This window comes from Emydura macquarii, unplaced genomic scaffold (genome assembly GCF_026122565.2).
Source record: "Emydura macquarii macquarii isolate MOO-44397 ecotype Brisbane River unplaced genomic scaffold, CSIRO-AGI_Emac_v2 contig_1451, whole genome shotgun sequence".
Classification (NCBI taxonomy): Eukaryota; Metazoa; Chordata; order Testudines; family Chelidae; genus Emydura; species Emydura macquarii.
The window spans coordinates 4,052,065-4,073,030 of NW_027131588.1; the positions used below are offsets into that span (position 1 = coordinate 4,052,065).

The window sequence follows — 20,966 nt, forward strand, 5'->3', positions numbered from 1 at the left end:
CAGGTACTGTGAGGCCATGAACAGAAGACTGGCTGTACTAGAAGCTTTAGGCTCACACCACCATGATAACTGAATATTGTTCTGTTCGGTCAGAATACATGCAGACCTGGCCTGCCAACTACAGCCCTATTAATAGCAGTCTCTTCTCTCTAGTTTTTCCCCTCCTCCGCTTCTCTTTTTGTTTCCCCATTCAGATTCTTGAATTTCCTGTCCTTCTACTACCTTCTTTCTCTAGTGCATCTACCGTTTATCAGGAGAATCTTTAGAGAACACAGATCAGGCATGTGCAGAAGCTTAGAGGAGTACAACCACAAATGGAGAGAAAGCAGGATTGGACCCTGTTAATCTTTCTAGGGCTGTGTTTGACTGGGCATGTCAGAAAGGTGCAAAAGGTACATCACCATAGTGGAAACGTAACCTAGGGGAGAATGTGCATTAAAGGTCCTACTCTGAGCCCAAGTTGCAGAGATTATGAGACACTTACAGGTGCAGACAGAGAGCCTTGGCTTGTTAGCTCAAGTTATAGTAGCTCATGCTCTGGAGGTCCCTACTTCAATTCCCCATATGTCAGCCAAATGTTGTACAGGGGGACATAGGTGTCTATATTTCTTTGCATTACACATAGGGGATGAAAGGATTCGTTTGTTTTTAACTGACTCTTCCTGAATCTACAAAAATATTCAAGCTAGCAAGTCTCTAAAACCTAAATAAATCCTGCTGGAATTCGTAAGGCAGTGAGCTTCATTCCAAATCGTGATTTTAAAAATTAATTTATTCAAATATTTAACAACATATGCATTCAAAGGGATCCCACTTTCAGCTCAGTATCTTATACCATGGGGTTTTATGAAAAACATCAAGGAATAGAAGAATCTGACCAATTATAACGTTCAACCTCAGGCTCTAAAAGTCAGCTTGGACTGCATACCAGAAATTGTGCTGACATGTCAATAAGATACTGTAGGAAGGTAAGCAAGTGATCACATGGAAATAGGCTAGCAGTAAATAGGGGTTACATTTCACATCTTGCCCACATTACCAGATCACAAGTCCTGACCAAGGCTACCAGGGTGAAGGGGAAAATTGCAACATAGGAGCTCAAAGTGCCCTCGGAGCATTTGAGAACTTGACCTTGCAAACACGTAAGTCTGTGAATAACTTGATTATGTGAGGAAAACAATATGTTATGCATCAGCATTAATCTGCTACTTAATTGCAGTGTGTAGTAAACAAAGAATATCCCTGTTTGTACTTTCCTTTTGGACCAGATCATTGTCCAGATGGCCTTTGAGATGGGGTGATATTTTGCTTTTTAGGTACTTATGCAGTATCTGAGCATCTACAGACATTTCAGGAAGCTTGACAAAGCTAAGCTACGCAGTTTGAGCACTGTTTGACATTTAATCGATAGGGGGAAAATAATTGAATACGTCTGAATAAGGAATAAGACCCAAATCCTGCAGCACTATAGAAATCAATGGGACTCAATGGGAGTGCGAGAATCTGACTCTGCAGAGCAGCTTGCAGAATCAGGGTCTAAACCATGATCCGCCCATGGGCATTCAACAGGCAGAAAAAGAGACTGAATTCCCTATTTACATTTTTCACGGCAAATTATTCACTCTGCTCTATTTATGGCTGGTATATTTGTTTTTCTTTTAATATGAATTTAAAGTTGTGCATAAAGTTAAGTGTTTGCTTTCTTTATTTAAGACTCAGTCTGGGGGACTCTCATGTGTTTATGTACCGTGATGAACTGAACCAAGTGCCACAGTAATCCATCAGAATAGTACAAAATGAACACAAACTATTTAACAAAGGTAATTTGTCATTTGTTTTTCCTTTGTCTCTTCCCTTTTGGACCTGAATCTTATTAAGTTTGTCCAGTGAATGATCTTGTGATTTTTTAAATATTGTTTATTTCAAACTTGAATTCTATTTTTTTTGCTGTGGACAAATGAACTTTTCCCTAATTATTTAGATATTGTTAAAACTAGTCCTTTAAGCAACATTATTATTTGATACTTTTTTGGTTCCATAAAGAGAAAAATTGAAGGAGTGTTTCTAATCACCATTTGTGTCTCTTCTATTCATGAGTGTTATGATTAATCAGGAAGAGAACTGCTCTTTCCCTTGGGAATACAATGTCCTTTGTTTTCTTACTATTTGCTATCACACGATTTTCGCAGCAGAGTAATCTTAAAAATATTTTGACCATGATGATGGGGGAGGAGAATGGCAATTAAAATACTCCTTTGCCTTTTCTACACAGAGGCTATGTTCTGAACGGTGACATAATCCCCAGGACAAATATGGCTTTCAATGTGCCACCCACCAGCCCACAGTCTCAACTAACGTAAATATTTGCTTCAGTCTGTGGAGCCACTCAAAGTCATTGCTGGGTCACTGTTGCTGATATTCAGCATGCTAGTATTAGCACAGAGATTTCAAGAATGAGTCACAGAGTTGTAGTGGGAAGCTACTAACTACTGTTATATTTTATGTAAAACACATTTTCCCTTCAACTGCTCACCATCAGACAAGGCAGATTAAAAAAGGCTTTCAGATTATGATTAAAAAGGAAATGTCTTTGATTTAAGACTTCAGATTCCAATCTTACCACTTCTGCTTTTCCGTACCGCAGCTCAAGTTATTTTGGCATCTAAAGCAAGCCTGATGGTGAGTTTAAGGTTATTCTAACAGGACTATATGGTGAACCAATGATGAGCCTGTCTGATGAACTGGACCATATGGAGAAAGCAGAAGAGACAAAAAGACTGTACAAATTTAGAAAAATGGTTGGATTTTTTCAAGGAGTTGAAATCTAGAATGTAGCTTTAGGCTCTGCTTGAGGGTAATACATTTCTTAGCATTTTCTCCTGGCACAGAGAATACAAATCTCATAGTGGAATTTGGTTACTTGGTTGAATTAAAACACACAAGAGAGAAATGAACCAGTATTAGGAGAATGGTTTCTATTAACAAACCAGGGCACTGGTACTTGCTCAGGATCTGCTACTGTGGGTCCTTGTGGCCACGTGGAGCCACTCTGAAGGATTGCAAATTGGTGCTTTATGTAGGACAGTGGAAAGGGTTCATGGAAGCTCCATTTTGGGTGATAGCTCACATTAGTTCTCTTCTAATCTGAACCAGGTTACCCATCCTACTAACAAGTGAGCACCCTTGCTCTAGGAAATCAGACACCACTCTCACCTGTGTGATTTACGTATTCTCAACTAGTTGCAGTATTAGTGCTGCCCAGGTCATTCCTGAATCTAGGATGATCCCATTGTGCTGAAATGTGATACTCTTTCACTTTTACAAGGGTACCTACCTTCTCATTTCTGCCCTCACATTTGTTAAACAAGGGAACTTTGTTCCTCCTCGGTTCAAGCTCTGTGTAATGGAGCTAATCCAATTCTTGTTGCTGAGGTTTGTACACTAGCAAGACATTGACTAACTTACCACCACGTAATGTCCCTAAGTGAAACATAATGAAGAAATATACCTTGACCTTTCTCAGCTAGGATAGTTAAGATTTGTGCAACAATTCATACAAATGCTGGCCTCAGATCCCTGTGCCCAGCTCCTACAGATGCCAATACAGTTAGAGCATGCATGCATAAAAGAGCAAGAACAAAAATGCCATTTCTAGTTTTAAAGTTGCTAGGAGACAAAACAGGATATGATATCTTACTTCTTCAATGCAATGTTGTGACAGAAAGATAACAGCCCTGTGTTATGATAGGAATGTTCAGAGGGCATGCACTGCTTAGTAGGCCATGTCATCATGCTGAACAATCATTTCCAATGTAAGGATTAGCTAGTGCTCTGGGTACAGCAGAAAGGGCTCTTTGATCTAGGCTCGGAGTAATTTCCCGTGGGATATCTCAGGAATTATCTACTTGTACCAATCCAAAGGTGATTCTTATGATCTGATACATGTTTATTGATCAGCTAGAGGACTGCAGGAATGTACAATGCACAGAAGAAGTTGTATGAATACATCCATCCATGAACAATGTGCATTTTATTCTTTTATTAATGCTCCATTTCCCCTTCAGGCAAATCATTTCACCAGGGTATGATAATAAAGGTACTTTTGACAACTTCGACACATTGTTGGACAGACACCGTGTTCTTGGAAATAAACGCATGGCTTTCTTTGCAGAGTTTTCTCACAAGCAGGACTGGAAACGGAACACACACTTCCATCAATGCCAGATTATCTGATGCAAAACTTCAGAGGCTAATGGCATGAGCCTGAGAATGGAGGAGGCTGTTTTGTGAGAAAGGTAAGGAGCTGGGGAGGAAAAAAGACAATGTGATTCAGCCAACTTCAGTAGATGCTGCTGGTTCAGTGTCAGCTTTAGGCAGAAATTGAAAACTGAGGGGACAGTGTAGTAACAGTGATGAAAAGAGGGAAATATCAAGACAGTGACTCACATTTATTCATCCTGAAACATCTCACATCTTTCATTCAGATGGATCCCAAAGCTCTTCATACTGGGATGTATTGTGACTCAGATACTACTCTGAAGCACAATTCTTCTAGTATTGGCAGGAGAGGTATGGGGGGAGGGGAATTAAATTGGTACAACCCTTAAAACTCCCCTTCCCCTCCTGTTAACACCCACAGCCAATTCTGCCATCCCACTTACTTTCAGACAGGGAAGCACCTGGAGAAAACCCCGTGCATTCCTTACCACACCCACAGCTGCAATCCTAACAACCTTAACATAGCCATGTAGAAGAAAGGATGGGGACTCCTTTCTACCCCACCTCCCCCACTCAAGCATACTAGACCAGAGCGCAATCTGTCCCTAAGATATGAACCGGCCATTATTGAAACCCATCATTTCTGCCTCGTAATTGTTTTATATAACTGGGTAAACTAAATGAGGAGGTAAACTAAATTTCCACTGGGGTACACTAATACAATACAACCATGACTCAAAGGACAAAGTCTTATTTTTGTTTCGGTTGAACCAGTCTAACCATCATTGTAGTCATACACTAGTGTTCAATAGAACTACAGTTTCAACAATATCGTTCCAGCACTATGAATCATCTCTCCAGAACACTCATCTTTGAGCATGTTTGAGCGAACAGGGAACTGGGCGATGGTATCTGAAAAATAAAAATTTTCTGTTTCACTTTACCCATGACTAAATGGCAACCAAAAGGAGGAGGTCAAATCTAGCAACATTGCTCTGATAATTCCAACATTTAGTAACAAGTGTACTATTTATTAATATTCTATTTGTATTTCAGTAGCACCTAGAACCACCAACTCAGCTTCGAAGCCCCCATTGTGCTCACATTATAGACACATAGTAAAGACAGTCCATTCTTTGAAGAATTTAAACTAGACAAAGGGTGGGAGGCAGCAAGTATTAGAACCCCATTTTAGATATGGAGAACTGAGGCACAAAGAGGTTAAGTGACTTACCCAAGGTAACACAGTCAAAGCCAGAAATTGAACTCAGTTCTCCTGGATGCTTGTTGAGTGCCTTAACCATACGGCCACCATCCTTCCTTCCAATTAGTTGCTGCCTCTCTCTGCTTGAATGTGACTTAATAGTTTTCATCTCCCAAGGAAAAAAATCTAATCCAGATTTTGAGTGAACTCACCTGAGTTGTTCTTAATAACATTTCCTCTCTGTATATAAAACAATTTCACAAGTTTTTTTATTCTTTCTTTCTTTGTTTTATTTTTTCAATGAATAAGCCATAGTAATTTCCTGGAGATTTAGCCTCCAAAGCAATGTCATTTGTGGGCAAGCAGATTGTTTTTGTTTATAAATAGGGCTTATTTGCTGTCTCTTTTTGACCTATGCAAAGTGGTTTTAGAAAAAGGAATCAAGTTAAGTTTTGGTACTTAACTGTAAAATACAGACATTGGTGTCTCTTCTCTATTGCTCAATTTAAATATCATGGATAACAAAGGCTGAGCCTCCCTTCTCATCTTTCATTTCAAGAAATGCCAGTCACTGACTATGAGAAGCTTCCCCACATGTGTCTTAGGTTATTTTGCTTGGCCACATATGTAAATCTCAAGAATATGAACTAAATTTGGTAAATTAATCAGCACTCTCCATGCTATAGTTTCAGGATCAGAAGTGATGTCCAGTGGGTAGATTTCTTCCAGCAGCAACTTTGCTTATTGAGATCCAAGTAGGACAAAACTGAAGTCCAGAAGAAAATAAAATATGCTTTGTCTATGCTTTGCACTGAGCACTAAGAGGTATTTTTTACCAGCACTAACTTAGCCTTACTCTTACCTGAACAAGAAAGAGGACTAGTTAAATGATGTTTTATTTGTTCGCTCCTAATCACCCTAGGGCTTGGTGAGGTTTGGTTGGATGGATAAATTGACACTTTCATTGGAATGCCGCAGGAGAGCTTTGAGATCACAAATTCAAACTTCCAAATACACATTAAGAAGTTGGTTGACAGCCAACCCCTTGCAAACCAGTTTGCTACTACTGTTCCAAACTTGGGCCTTCAATTCAGGAAGATACTTAAACATGTGCTTAACTTCAAGCATGTGAGTAGTCTCATTGACTTCAGTGGAACTATTCATGTTTTTAAGCGCCTTACTGACTCAGGAACTAAATCCTGCAGGGTTCTCGTCTCATTTGTGCAGCCAGCAGCTATAGACACACAGTCTTTCCAAAAAAAATTTTGCCTCTTAAAATCGAAGACCTTCTAAAGAGTCAGTTGGTATGCACAGTTCATTATTCTGAGGGTTGAAAAAATTGCTACACCATTAGAAATGCCTCTCAAATTAGCGTGTTAATGAAGTTACAATTACATTTTAAGAAAGGACTCTGCTTTTTCTCTTCATTTAGATGTTCTTTACAGGAAACATAATGAGACATGCTCTCTGATGATGACTGATCTTGTTTCAACTCCTTGATTAAAATTATTACCATACTATAGTTTGATAAATGTATGGCAGTTTTGCTAATCAAAAGGAATGAATAACTGGTTTTCTAATAGGAGCCAGTTTTGTTTTAAGACATCTGCAAATCTGAGTGAGTTATTCCAAGTCACTCTTGCTTTAAAAAAAAACAAAAAAACTTTTAATTAAGCAAAGATATCAGACCAAGCACCCAGGGGAAACTCAAGGGATCATTTAGTTCTCATCAGCTGCAGCAGACACCATTAATATTACAGTACTTTCTGTCACCTGTTTAACATGGTTGTCTTTGTAAGTTTCTAGTTTCTTGTAAGCTTGCCAAATAACTTTAACGTAGCCCCATGGGAAAATGACCTATCAGTTTGTTTATTTTTTTTTTCATGAATTTTCTCAGGATGAGATAAGGGAAGTTCTTTGATCATACTAAGCAAAGATTGCACTCTTCGGTTTTCTAACAACAGGGCAGTCCTATGAGAGTGTCACTAGTCAATGCTGTGTGTCAGCATACTGAACGTTCTACATGAAGTGGTGATATCTGGGGGGATGGGTGGGTGGGTGGGAGAGAGAAATGAGCATTGCAAGTACTGAACATTTAGCATGGCTTTCTCTAACTACGATCTGTGTGGATGATGTGGAATGATTCCTACACTGCTCTCTGTGCGTTTTTAAAATTCATATTTACACACTCCTCTCTCACCTTCCTAAATCTCAAACAGGTAGGGATTAAAGTTGCACTGTAGATAAAAACATGTTTCTGAGTAAAACTCCAGTCTGATAATGTTCCAAACTTGTCATCTGTGAAACACAAAGAACAACAGCCTCTTTCTTTCCCTTTTCTTCTAAGGAACTACAAGTGGCATCTAACGAGAGGGTGGAAATGCCAGGAAGAGGAAGAAAATACAAGAGAGCAAGTATCCCGCCTACACTGAAAAACTGGGTAAAATATTGGAGAGGAGCAAAAGGCCTGGTGAGGATCATGACAGTCTTGTGAACAAAAGTTCAAAAACATCCTCCTCTTGTCTGTCCGTCAATGTTTTTTCTGTCTACCAAGGTGGGTTTGGGGTGAGGGACATGAACTTCACTGTTTATTAAAAAGAAAGGAAAACAAGCCACTTGGCCTAGTCATATTCATTATTTCACAAGGTCTGCTACACAGCAGAGGTCCTGCTGATGGTTCAAAGAAAGGTTTCTTCTCATGACATGTGAAGTTTAATTACTTGAGTCTGTCACTGATAATTCTAAAGCTACGAAGAGATACAAGGACTTTGGACAAGTAGTTGACATTTACAATGAAAACATGAGTTATATACTACAGAGCCTACGCAAGGCCTACAGAATGTTAACTACCAAAATGCTTGAGATCTGAACTAATGTCCTGCTCCTGCCAATCATTATGCACTTGCTTAGCTTCACTCACAGGAGCAGTCCCACTGACTTCACTGGGACTATGTACATGAGTAAAGTTAAGTTCATATGTGTTTGCATGATTCCAGCCTAGTTCTTTATAAAAAAAATTCCAGGATTGCCACTCACTCTGTGTCACACTCTGAAGCCTAGGTTGTCTGTTGAGTCAGGGTGAAGTGATCAAATTCGATACAAGCATGGTTGAGGACTCTTTTTGTTCACAGTATCACCTGGTTCAATCATCACTGGGATTTATGGTCTGTTACTATCCAGTTTTTAGTTTCTCAGCCATTTTGACTTTATGAATTACACCTGCGCTGTTCACAACTGGGATAAGGATGTATCGATGCCATGACAAGAGTCCTAGACCATTGTGATGTCAGAGATAACTCAATCAACCACCACCATTACGCCAAAGCTAATTTGCATGCAACAATTTTGTTGGTTGTTTGAGAGAGACTGCACAGATGGTGGTTTATTTGGCCAAACTAAGACAGCACAGGATTTCAGCTACTAGTTATAATCTAAAGTTTATTGGTTTCTCAAGTATGGTGATCCCAATCCTTCCTCTAAAGGATATAAATAACACCCTCTGAAGCTCCTTCAGGGATGATAGGAGGAAAACAGGCTCCTCCTGTTTATTTCCTCAATAGTACTGAGGTTGGACCTGAACTGGAATGTGATGGAAAAGGAAGCAATTGCTTTTGGACTGTACCTAAACCAAATAGAGATATAGCTTACTGCTTGTTACACTTTACTAGGTTACAAATCCATTTTAGGAGCAGGAAAATTGGTAGCAAGGTATAGAAATTAATCTGTATAGCTACACGTGGGAAGGGAGACTTAGACTCCTCCGTCTCATTATGAAAGTTTATGGTGGCCCAGGTCCTCATCTAGGAGTAGAAGTATTTTCTATTGTATGTGTAGTTTCCAGGGGAAAAAGGAACATCCAACCTTGTGAGGAAAGTTTAAACAGGTTTCCATTTGTCTCCTAACATGTGAATAGCCTTTTTATTTTAAAATATGAGTTTTTTACCAGAATCTGTTGTGTTTCTAGGGGAATTGCCAGATTCTTCAAAGAACGTTCATCTGATTCAGTGTGACTCTCAAGGCCCAGCTTAAACTAAGGCTCCGAGACATACAGGAAGATGTTAGATTTGATCAGTACAATGGGGTGTATGACACACACTGTCATCAAAAGGGTTAATGAAGCCTGATGGCTCATTTAGTCCACTTGGTGGCATCTGGAGGGTGTGGAGAACCAATTCATTATTAAACCCACCGGGACTGGGACTGGGTCTTCATGAAGGAAGATGTTCAAAGCAATGTGAGAGGGTTGAGAGAAAGGAAGAGAAAGATTAGGCTTTGGGAGCTCTTTCTGAGATGGGAACATTGACAGTAGGCCAGGAGAGACACTGAGAAATGATACAAGTTGAGCAAACCACTGCAGGAAGGCTTGATAAAAGGGCAGGAACTGAATATCTAGGGGGAAACTCCTGGGAGATGTTGCTCATGACCAGAGCTCAAAAGGACTTTGTAGAGCCATAAAGGGGCTAAGGAAAAGGGCATAGGTGCAGTCTAAGGTAGGAAGAAGTCCAGGGAACCAGCAAGGGGTTGGAGGAAGCAGACCTTTGCTGCTCATGGCTGGTTCCCTGGACTGGAACCCAGAGAAGAGTGGGGGCCTGGGTTCCCCTACCAGCCACAAAGGAAAGAGATGTGAAACTCCCTGATACAAGATGTATGGACTAGTGGAAACCCTGAAACAAGGGGTGCAAGGACCACTGGGTCCAAAAACATGACACAACGTTATTGAACTATTTGTTGGTGGGGCTTTCTTGTTCCAGATGGAAGGGATTATAACTGACTGGAGGGCTGAGTCACAAGAAAAGACAGACTACTGCATTGCTGGAGTGTTTTATCAGGGGTCGCTTGGATAATCCTGTCCAAAGTACTAAGCCATAAAAAGTGAGAGGATGAATGTGTAAAATTCAGCAAGGAGCAAGAAACCTATAAAATAGGCTGAGGAACTATAAGACAAGATGGCCACATCAAAGGGAACCAATGATTCTGAGAATGCTGAAATGGAATGATTATAGTATAGAGTGTGGCAAAGTACGTGTATGCTGAAGCTTCTAAGGCCAGATCGCCTCTAGGCACCTGAGCCCAGCAAAATGAAAGTGTTTGGAATGATTATCTGATGCACTTATAGGCTTCAAAAAGAGCAAGGCACAATGCATGGAGTGAGGTATTCATACTAAAATGAAAAATAAAGGTGACGAGTTCCTCCATTGACTTTGTGTGCTTTGGATGGGGCCCTAGATGTGATATTTGTATTGGCATGTACAGTACATTTGTTAATACGTGAATTCACAAACACTTTACTGTGTGGCACTAGTCTGAAAACAGGCCTGGCAAATGGCCCCATAGGATTCCATGTTCCATATTTTGGCCCATGTAGCCACTGAAGGTCTGCAGCATAAGCATGTACAGAAGTTACAGGTCATGAGGAAAATCAGGTTAAATACGTTTGCAACACAATTTGCTTGGTAAAAAAATGTAAACATTGGACAACTCTGCTCACAAAAAATAATTTAAAATCTATGCAGTTTGTGTTCACAGAATAATCTCTTAAATGAGATCACTTCTCATTGGCACTAAGAATTTGTTGCATACTAGAGTCCTTTTAGGTTTTGTTCTGCTCTTGTGGAGATATAAGTATGATATGGGAGGGTCACACTAACTTAGACAGCTTGTAGCCTGACAGTATTTTAAAGGACACCCTCTGAGTCCATGAGCTTTTCAATGTGACCTTTTTATATGGTTGACTGACTTCTTCTATCAACATAAATAGCTGAATATTGATGTCTTTTTCTAGTACTACAATATAGCGCTCAACTCTACTTCCCTTGACTTTAGTGAGAGTTTTGCCTTTGAATTCAAAGAACTGTGCTAAAACCAAAGGTCATCATTTTCAAACCTGTGTGTGTTTAAAGCTAGGAAACTAAGTCCATGTTAAAGAACCAAAAGGTTTCCTAACGTGCTGAGCAGCCAATGGGATTGATAGTGCTCAATCCCTTTAAAATCAGCCATTTTATCTAAGTCTCTATATTTGAATTTAGAGATAGATTCTCAGTGGCTGGAAAGTTGACTCAAAGGGGCAAATGAGGATTCCCCCTGGTGTAGGGGAACTCTTCAGTGGTGTAAATGCAGAGCAAAACAGCCTGGGTCAATGATCTACTCTTGTATTTTTATGTCAAGCTGGAATCTTTCAGCTCATCCCTGTGTAAAGGCAGTGTGCTGGGGGCCATCCTGGGAAAGAATTGTGAATCAGAAAGTCAGGATTCTTTTCCAGCTGCCCTGGCACACTGGGGGGTTCTTCCACTCTCCCCACTCCAGCTGTCACCAAAGATGAGCTAGTATGGTTGAGATTTGGTCAGCCAGACGACTCATATCTAGGATGGATTTTATATCATAGGAATTAGGCCTTTCCATTGACTAAACAGACGTTTAATTTACTGGTTTTAAACTATTACTGTTAGAGGAGTTAAGATAGGAATGTCCATTACTGCTTTTAAGTGTGAAGGTTAAACACAATATTACAAAATCATCCCTGAGTTAACTTTATGGGCAGCAGTTAAGATAGAGGAGAATGTGGATATCTCTTGCATGAGAAGATCAAAACAGGAAGATTCACAGACAAAATGGATTCTAAGGAGAGCTTTGAAGGATGAGGGGACAGAGGACATTTGTAAGAGAAGAGATGGGAGGTTATTTCAAGCAAAGGGGCAGCGTGAAAGCAGATGTAAAACCCAGATCTCTTATGTATCTTATTTATCTCCCTTCTTGGCAATTACATTCTTCACTCTTGTGGACTGTTATCTTATCCCCTCCTTGTAACTATTTAGCTAAACCAAGGTATTTAGTTCGTTTAAGCTTTTCTCATAAATTAATCCCTCCAACCACATGTTTATGTTTGCTGCTTTCTCTGAACTCCCTCCAACTTGTTGATATTTTTTGGCACTGGTATGCTCATAACCATATGCAGTGTCCACAGTGTGGTCTCATTAGTGCTATCTAGAAAAGGACTATCAGCTCTCTGATTTTTAACCTTCTGCCTCTACATACATACCCTAAAGTTGCCATATTTTCATTGTCACATCCCTTTCCAAGCTCATACGTAATTTGCTATCCCTTATCTCCCCTGAGGAGTTGCATCCAAATCCCTGTCCTGACAAATTGCTGTGTTTCCAGTTAGCTTTCCCCAGATGTATTAGCTTGCATATTTTCCAGATTGAACTTCATTTTCTGATTGCCTACCCATGGTTCTAACTCTTTGCAATTTTCTTCACTGGCCTTTGTTTACCAGACTTCCAATCAGTCATCTTTAAATATAGTTAATGTTCCATTTATCCCACTTTCCAGATCATTAATGAAGAGAGGGATCCTTTTTGGCCTAGTGATGGGTATGTATAGACCAGCTGCTGCAACAACCACCGAAGGGTTAATGGACCAAACTGCTACTTCCCCGTCTGTGGCTAATTATTTGACTAGCAAAAGTTGGGATAAAAAATTGCAGCTCAGGGAGAGAGACTGCTGCTACGGAGGACTCTCCATTGGCTTCAAAGTGGAAAGAAATGGTACTGGACCCTCCAATGAGGAAGGCCTAGAAGTTTCCCTCTTCCCTCCTGTGAAGGGAGTTTGGAGACAGATGAAGGTAGGAAGTGGCCCAAGGAAACAGCAGTCACTCTGAAGAAACACTTTGCTGCTTATTACAGGTTCTCTGGGCTGGGACCCAGGGCAGGGGAAGGCCTGGGTTCCCTACTTGCCCCCAAGGAAGGAACTGTAAAGCCTTCCTGATGCAATGGTGAAAGGGCTATTGAGCCCAGGATGGTGCTGAAGACTTGGCACGAGTCATTGGACTGTTTATTTGGATTCTTTATTACTATGGATGGGGTGGGGACTATATACAACCTGGCAAGGGGGCTGAGCCTTGAAGGGGGCAAACTACCATAGGCTTGGAGTGGCTGTGAAAAGCAGATATTGGAGTTGAAGAGGCATGCCTGGCTGTGAGGAGTTGCACCAGCTGGTGAGTCACCCTTCTACAATCCTCTTACCTTACTTGGTAATGTTCTCAATACCAATGTATCTCTTGTTGAGACAGAGATAGCGTCAACAAGAGATGCGTGTGGTGCCCATTATCATAGCATCTGAGCACCTCACAACCTTTAATGCACTTATCTTCACAACACCCCTGTGAGCTAGTGCTATTCTCTCCATTCTACAAATGGGGAGATAAGGCACTGATAAGCTAAATGACTCACCCATAGTTATACAGGAAGCCTGTGGTGGAGCAGGGATGTGAATTAGGTCTTTTAGTCTCCAGGGTAGCACCTGACCACTGGACTATGATTCTTCTCTAATGGACTGACAGTCCCTGACCCAAAGAGCTTACTTAAGGAATTCATCAGGTCAACAGAAAGAATGAGAGAGAATGGGAAAGCACTTTTGTGAAGAGACTTAGGGGAAACTGTGGGTGGAGATTCCCTGCTAAACGTGAGAGAACCAGCAGTGTGCTCTCAACCCAGGTCATGATAAAGTTGGAAGGGAGATGCTAATTTTTCAGAGGCCTGAAGTCATTCTCACTCCAGCATTCTCAGCAGAAAGCAGCTCTTATTCTGCACCTTATGGCACTAGGTTTTGAACAGAAATAACCACTAGCATGTCTGGTAGAATGGTATCTTCCTGGCCACAGGTTTCATAGCATTGGATGAACTGGCCCTGCTGCAGTAAAGGGCTACATTCATGACAAGTAAAATCAATGAAGTTACACAAGGGGTTGATTTGCTCTTTAGATTTATTAAATTGACTTCATGCACTAATTCTATAGTCAATGTGTTGTTGGAGAAGGAGGCTGCCGCATGGAAAAATCACCATGCTCTGAACTAGTCAGAGCAAGCATCCAAGAGTTTAATAACAGTAGCAGTACTTGTACAGAACTTATAGATGGGCAATAAGGGATTGTTGTTTTTAAGGAATGAGGGTTGGTTAGTACAGCCTTACTTACAATATGAGAGCTCTGGCTTTATTGGCTAATGGGCTGAATTTCACTTTCTCCCATTACTGAATGGACTGGTCAAATAGGTAGCTAAGATGTGAAGAGGAAAATGATATTGTATATCAAAAATATAGTACAACTCACCAAAAGAAAAGTTACCCAGGGTTGTTTACTCAACAAGAAAAATATCAAATGGCTTTCACCAGGAAGTTAAAGAAGTGGATGATACTTCAAAATTAAAATGTCTGGAAATGAAAGGCTTCTCTTCATTGGGTTGCAGCTAAGGATTATGGTGGTGATCTTGCAGACCCTCTTTCACTTCCTTCATATGAAGAGTCCATATGCACTTGAGCCATCCCTCTGGCTTCATCAGGCACGCTTTTTGCAAACAAGAGTTTGAAAAATCAGCCCCCACGTTAGCGAGAAGTGGCAACAAGCTTTCCTTTAGCCTTCCTTAATTGGTACGTAAGCATGAGCGACTAAATCACCCTTCAGCTCATTAAGAACTTTTATGGCTTAGATGCAGCTTCTCCTACTGCTGCAACACAGGGAACGCAGTCTCTAGCTGTGAAAAGTCAGTCCAGAGAGGGGTTGTAATGGGTCACAAGCATCCCATGCAGTCCCAGAAACAGGTAATGCTTACAGGTGAGGAAGTTTAATCTAGTGAATATTCCAGACAGCCTCCACTGGCTGGTAACTATAGAAGCCCACTGAATTTTAAAGGTGCCCTCCCCGAGCACAGACGGGAGGGAAAGAGACTCTGTAAACACCACTGCACTACTAGAGGTGAAATCACCCCTGGGGCTCTTCTGCCATACTCATGATCTATGCATATATGCATTCATTTGGATGGTAGGTAGCCTGAGGTATTAAAAAAACAATTCCCCTTCCCCCAATTTAATGTAGTATAGTGCCTGGAAATGATGGTAAAAACTATTGGTAGTGCACTCATTTAAAAGACTCATGACATTGATAAAACATTCCTCCAGGACTACAACCCAGCATTCTAACTCAGGACTGACATGGTCTGGATCTATAACTACCATTGCACTTTGGCTACATCACCACTATATTCTAGGAGTGATTTCCCCAGCTCCCACACACCTACTTTCAGCAGCTGTATGAGAACTATGAGAACTCAGGTGAATAAACAGTAGCTTAAGCCATGCAAGGTATGTACCCACCAGTTTTAGGCAGGATTGTCCTCAACATGGCTAAGTTGTGACTTCGCTGCCACTGTCCAAGCTACTAGGGCTACACTACCACTTATCCTCGTGCTAGCCTGATCAGAGCTTTGAGATCTATAGATGAGATACTAATTTTTTAACAGTGGTTGTTCTGGTAGGTGCAGGGCTGCTCATTATTAATGTTTCTCTTCTTGCTGACATTCTTTTGGTGCCTTTTCCAGCACTTTGCTCAGGTGCACAGTCAAGTAACACTTCTTGTAGGATGTGACGGACTTTGACAGACAGACTCTTTTTAGAAGCTTTTGGACAGTCGCTGCAGTAAAGAAATACTTTTTTGCAATCGTATGAAGTGTCACACTGCAAGCAAAGATGCATGTGGATAGCAGGGTATGACACTGGGGACAATGTCATGTTCTGGGATGCAATCCAGACCAGTGAGGGTTGTCACTGCCTGCCCTGCAATCTTGAGTGCCTCTCAGGGCTTTGCTGTTGTAGCTCTCCACCAGGGCTGCTTTCAAACAGCCTAACAGTATGCAGTGTGCACTCCTCACACTGGCTCTGCAAGAGCTGAGTAGCCCCAGGTGGGCCCAATCAGCTAATTAGGCTGCAAGGGGAGGCAGCTTTAGGCTGTAGGCAGCTAGTTAGAGAAGCTCCCCTGTGAGGGACAGGCAGAACTTCTACAACAGATGGGAAATAGGATGCAGGGTGGGCAGCAGAGAGAAGACTGCAGCCACGCTCTGAGAGAAGGGAGGCACATTTGGGGGCTGAAGAGACAAATTGCCTGCCCTAAAGCAACTCCCTCGGAGGAGGAAGGGAAGAGACTCCCAAATCTAGAGGAGTGGGGAAGGCCAGAGGGTATGGAATCAGCTCAGGGAATGGCAGCGAGGTGCAAGGAACAGACCTTGGCTGCTGTGTTGAGGCTCCCTGAGCCAGGACTGGGGGTAGAGGGTGGACCTGGGTTCCCTTGCCAGCCACTGCAAGAGTGGCCCTATGAGGCAGTGAAGCAGAAGACTCCTAACAAGCAGGAATGTTGAGACACTCTTCTTGCCGAGTCTTGAAGAGGACAGCTGTTATCTCCTGAGACTGAGAGGAAGCACAGAGGGGAAACTGCCAGAAGGTGGTGTCATCCAGTGGAGAGTAGAGCAACATGTTACAGCAGGTCACACCCTGAGTGTCTGTATAGCTGCAGCCCTGGTCCAGCAGCCTCTCAGCAACATTGCAGCCACGCTCTGGCTTCCAGCAGCCTTGGTTACTGCTTGCTGGGTGACCATCAAACTCCCAGTCTCATTTTTGAGAAAATTTGTATGTCTAGCTGTTTCCTGGACAGCGGAGATATTAAAGGTTCATTGCCCCTGTAAAAGATTAATATTGCATAGCTTGCTACTTTAACTGGAGTTACCAAACAGTTCAGTTTAAACACAAACACTGAATTAGTTTAGATTAAAAATAAAACAAATTTATTTAACTCTAAAGATGTTTTAAGTGAATACAAGTATAAAAATTAAAGTCAGAAGTGGCTACAAGTGAAATAAAGATAAAACGCTTTCTATTAGTGAATACTTAACAAGCTAGTCTTGGTTCAAAGTAACCCTTACCCCAGGTTCCCAGCAACATGGATGATCAATTCTCAGGTCAGGATCTCCCCAGAAAAATACTTTTGCTTGAGCAAGGCTGTGTGGCTTTGAACATGTTCCAAAAACATTACATAGGGGGATTTCATAACTTTACATATAATGTTGCTACTTATATTTTGTCATGATAATGATCAGTGAGTTATTAGCTTTCAAATGATTCCTCATAAGGCATTGTTTGTACAAAGATTACAATACTGTACGGGATGTGAATACAAGGGTGCTTTTGGTTGCAGACAGTTTCTTCTCTTCAGAGTCAGGAGAATGGAAAATAAAGAACAAGCTGAATTGTTGCTGTAATTCATGCAGTCCTGTTTTGATCATGGTCGTACAGCGTGTTGTTATTGCAGACTAAATGCTTTGTCCTTTCCACTGTTTCATTTTTATCTGGACGCTGACAGGAGAATTTGAATGAAAAATTGCCTGCTATGTTGTTACTGACATACAATCCTTTGTTTTCCCTGCTTGTATTAGTGGTAATAGGAACCCTGATGGGGCAGTCTTTGTTTCCAGCTAAAAGTGTGTGACTCCTGTACATTCAGTAAAGCTGTGATGTGAACTGTCACCTACCTTTTTCAGCTCATGATCCTTGAATAGTAGAAAACGTTTTTTTCAAAGAAACTGGAAATGACCATAAGGATTGACACAGAACTTTCTTTTGAAGGCTTAGACCAAGGGTTGGCAACCTATGCCAGGTGTGCCAAACGTGGCATGCGAGATTTTGAGTGGCGCGCGTTGTATAATTTGTATAATTGTATAATTTTGGTGGTGCTGGGCCCACATCAAGTGGGAGGGGGCAGAGGGATGGGGATGGGACAGGGTAGTGGCAGCCACATGGCGCTGCTTGGGAATGGGAGCAGCTCCTGGCCAGGGCACTGGGCCCACATCAGGTGGGAGAGGGGCAGAGGCAGGGGCGGCACTGCTTGGGGTGCTACTTGGGGGGGCGCCAGCTGGGCCCTCGGAGGAGGAGCCGCCCCCCGTTATATCCCCAGCAGCTGTGCCAACCTAGCCTGTCAGCCTCCCGTCTTTCCAGCCCCTCCTCTGCCTCCGTGCTGGGCGCATCGAGGGAGCCACGGGGATCCCAGATGTGCAGGGGACAGGCAGCCTTTCCACCCACCACTGGGAGGCCCAGGGGCATCTGCCTCTCTCACTGCCACTCCCTGCTGGAGGGGCTGGGTCAGCGCGGCTACCAGGGATGTCAGCAGGCAGTGGCTCCTTAGAGGAAGGCCAGACAGCGCCGTCCTTCCCCAACCAGCCTGGGGGCATGGCCCCCTCGGTACACCACTGCTGCCACACCCACCGCCCCCACAGCAGGGGGGACGGGGAGAGCAGGAAATGGGCCTGCAGACACCCCACCCCCACCCCCACTACCACTGCTGCCACCAACGGGGGGCACAAATACAAATAGTGGCAGACACCCAAGGTACACCACTGGCCAGGGCACTGAGCCCACGGCACATAGGAGTGGGGCAGGGGAAAGACTTGGCACATCCCTTCCCAAAGGTTGCTGACCTCTGGCTTGGACAATGCAACAAAGTACAGTAACACCAATATCTGCTCTACAGAGAGCCAGTACAGGGTCTATACACCACTTAAATTCCACTTACACTCTTTTTTAAGTATTTAAGATAAATGTAAGTGGTACATGGACATAATATATCTAGGCTTCTGTATGGCAGTTGAATTAGACATGACATTCCAATACAAAAACTTAGCACTATAGAAAGTCTATGCAGCCCATTTTAAATGGATTAAAACCTAGCTTACTGATGATTCATAAAGTAACTGTATAAATGGGAAATCATCCAATGGGGTATTTCTAGCAAGGTTCCACGTGGATCTGTCTTGACCCAATGCTACTCAGTATATTTTCTTCAAGATCATTGATAAAAATCACTACTGGTAAAGGTTGTCAGTGACACAAATTGGTAAATAATCCATGGGGACAGGTCGGTTATACCAAGCAATCTAGGTCAGTCTGTAAAGTGGGTTCATTTGAACAACATGCATTTCAGCATAGTCAAATGCACAGTAATAAATCTAGGAATAAAGAACACAGGCCATGCTTATAAGATGGAGGATGTGCCCTGGAAAGCAGTGACACTGAAAAGGATTTAGGGGTCCTAATAGATAACCAATTGAATGAGCTTCCAACACAATGTGGTATCTAATAGGGCAAATGTGGTCCTTTTGATTTACAGGCAGGGGAGTAACACGTAAGAGTAAGAAGATATTCCCTCTGAACACAGTATTAGGAAGACCAATATTAGAATACTGTGTCCAGTTGAAAAAGGATTTGAAAAAGGTTCAGAGAAGGATCTAAAAATAATAATCCAAAGTCTTATTATGAGATTAAGAAACTCAATCAATTTAATTAATCTAAGAGAACATTAAGGCCATGTCTATACTGACGGTGGCAAATTCGCCGCCGCCAGATTGATCATTCTGGATCGATTGAGCGGTCAGTATAGACCCGCTCAATCGATCAGGAAGTTGACGCTGGTAAACCACCCCCTCAAGCAGCATAACGCTGCGTCGATGGGAACGCTGTTCCCGTTGGCACAGCGCAGTGTAGACAGCGCGCAGAAGGGAAGCAGAGCAGTCGATGTGAGTTACGCAAGCTACTCTGCGTAGTTTGCGTAACTCCCGTTGACTGCCGCCGAATCTCCAGGTAAGTGTAGACCAGGGATAAGAGGTGACTTGGTCTTAGTCTACCTACATGGGAAGAGAGGGCTCTTTAGATGAGAAAAGGAATAACTACAAAATCCAATGGTTGGAAACTGAAGCTAGACAAATTCAGACTAGAGATAAGGCACCAATATTTTAACAATCAGGGTAACTAGCCATTGGAATAATTTACCTAGGAATGTGGTGGATTCACAATCATTTGACATTTGTTTGGGCTTTTTTAAAACAAGATGGGATGTTTCTCTAAAAGATAAAACCATAATTTCTGTTTGAGCTACAGCATAATGCAGAAATTACTGGGGATATTCTATGGTCTCTGCTATTCCAGAGGCCAGACTAGATAATCATAATAGTCTCTTCTGGTCTTAATTAGAATTTACTTGGGTGAATTTCCTCCTATGTGGTTTGGTGCAATTTAAGATTGTTTGGTCAATTCATATAGTAAGTGCCTCATTGCTGCTGCTGTGTTTTAGTATATGTGGTGGAAGTAATGAATTTCACAGGAAGAAGGTATGTATAGTAAGGTCTCAGGATTGAGTGAGCACTTGGGATTGGAAAAAAGCACAGCCATCTCTACTGCACTGCTTCACCTCACTGGGCATCTCACCAAAGGCCATAAAGGCTTCACACTTTTCAATGTGTTCAGTTACTCTTGTTGACTGCAAAGTCACCCTGGGGAGTATGGAATACATCAAGTTGCACTTAGTCTTTAACGCTTTACTTAAAACATTCTTTTGTCTAAAAAAGGATCAGTTGGTCACACTACATAAACAATACCCAATAATAAATAAAAGGTGACAGAATATCCCACAGACAAATCGTTTACCATTTTGCTTGACACTTCTGATTCTAAAACCTAGAAATGCCAGTAGGTCAGATGTAGCCATGTTGGTCCCAGGCTATTAGAGAGACAAGGTGGTGAGATAATATCTTTTATTGGACCAACTTCTGTTGGTGAGAAAGCTTTTGAGCTATACACAGCTCTTCTTCAGGTCAGGTCAAATAGTCAGCATATTAAAGGCAGGCAGAAGCCAAAATAGATTTACTCTTAAAATAATCCTCTCTGACTTCTCCCT

The 20,966-nt window shown here is 41.9% G+C and overlaps 1 protein-coding gene across 1 annotated transcript in view; it reads right to left on the minus strand.

Moving 5' to 3' along the window:
* Window positions 1-4,249: 4,249 nt before the first annotated feature.
* Window positions 4,250-20,966, minus strand: part of MPDZ (multiple PDZ domain crumbs cell polarity complex component) — a 270,908-nt gene continuing 254,191 nt past the window's right edge. The window contains exon 50 of the mRNA XM_067553100.1: window positions 4,250-4,303. The gene's annotated coding sequence lies outside the window, so the exon portion shown is untranslated. The remainder of the gene's footprint in view (window positions 4,304-20,966) is intronic.